This window comes from Anastrepha obliqua, chromosome 5 (assembly GCF_027943255.1).
Source record: "Anastrepha obliqua isolate idAnaObli1 chromosome 5, idAnaObli1_1.0, whole genome shotgun sequence".
In the NCBI taxonomy this organism is placed as follows: Eukaryota; Metazoa; Arthropoda; class Insecta; order Diptera; family Tephritidae; genus Anastrepha; species Anastrepha obliqua.
In genome coordinates this window covers 123299270-123300553 of record NC_072896.1, presented here as the reverse complement: position 1 = coordinate 123300553, position 1284 = coordinate 123299270, and the positions used below count along the sequence as shown (strand labels likewise).

Genomic DNA, 1284 nt, shown 5'->3' with positions numbered 1-1284 from the left:
TTAATTCTGTCGCAAGACAGAACAGGCTCGTACTTATAAGGATTCCAGAACACTGCGGTGTTCAAGGAAACGAAATTGCCGATGAATTGGCCAACCGTGGATCAGCGGTTACCTCACAGGGACAAGAGCCAATAACGGGAAACAGTTCTGCAAGAATCATAAAGGGGATCAGCGGTTATGTTTGCAATTTACACAAAGCGCTATCAGACAGTCTAGAACGTTGCAGAACTGCAAAGTATTTTGTGACATGCCCGCATAGGCAATTGTCGAACTTTCTTCTAAAACTTGGATGGTCGGTATTATTACAGAACACGACCCATGGGGTCAGCATATGATCATTTACTAAATCATTGAGGACCCAATGTGCCTCTCTAAAACTGAAGGATATTTACAGATTTACCAAAGAATCTGGCAAATTCTCACAGGACTACCTACCTCTGTCACTGTCTCTATTCTTTCCAGAGCTCTAAATACAATGGGCTTTTTAGCCTGAATGTTTTAGAAGGCACCAAATCTCTTGGTGCTCCTAGGCTCGACCAATTCAAATTTAAACTTTTCCTCCAAACAGCAACAACACGCGGTGTTCAGAAGCGGTCCCGCATCCAAGTACTAACCGCGCCCAACGCTGCTTAATCTCGGTGATCGGACGAGAACCGATATTTTCAGTGTGGTATGGGTTTTGACCTTTGTTTTACTTTATATCTTCTTTATTATTACTCCCTCTCAAATTTCGTACTAATTAACTATGCCTAATTTTTTTCTAAAATCGGTGAAAATTGATTTTAGTGGATTTTCCTCATAAGGTTTTATATAGAATACGAATGTGCTAGGAACGATGTCTCGAAAAATTTTTGCATTCAAACTGACCCATCCTAATAAGCAGTTATACAAGTTTTTAACTTAAAAAAAGTTAATACTTTAATGTGATTTATTCTTTAGCTTAGTTCTTTAAATGCTTACCTATTTATAAAAAAAAGTAAAATACATTTAACATTCTTGAAATAAATGTTTTAAATTCTCATTGGGTATTCGCATAAAGCCCTTTCTACCTCCACTTGTGTGGTCTTAAGTGGCACACAGTGTTAGTGTTACAAACTTTTATAATACTGGGGCATGCAGTAATTGCGCCCGCATTCCTATTTACATACATTTCTTATATTAAACATTTTTACAACAACGCTTGTAATTCCAAATATGCGCTTTTAAGTGTTTGTTTGTTTCCACATTCACAGCTATTTTTAGCCAAAGGTAATGCCAACAGCGGTCTGGCTAATATATGTTCGT

General features: G+C 37.6%; 1 pseudogene; it reads right to left on the bottom strand.

Annotated features, from left to right (window-relative positions):
* Positions 1–565: 565 nt before the first annotated feature.
* LOC129249514 (5S ribosomal RNA) lies at positions 566–684 on the bottom strand (annotated as a pseudogene).
* Between the last annotated feature and the right edge of the window lie 600 nt (positions 685–1284).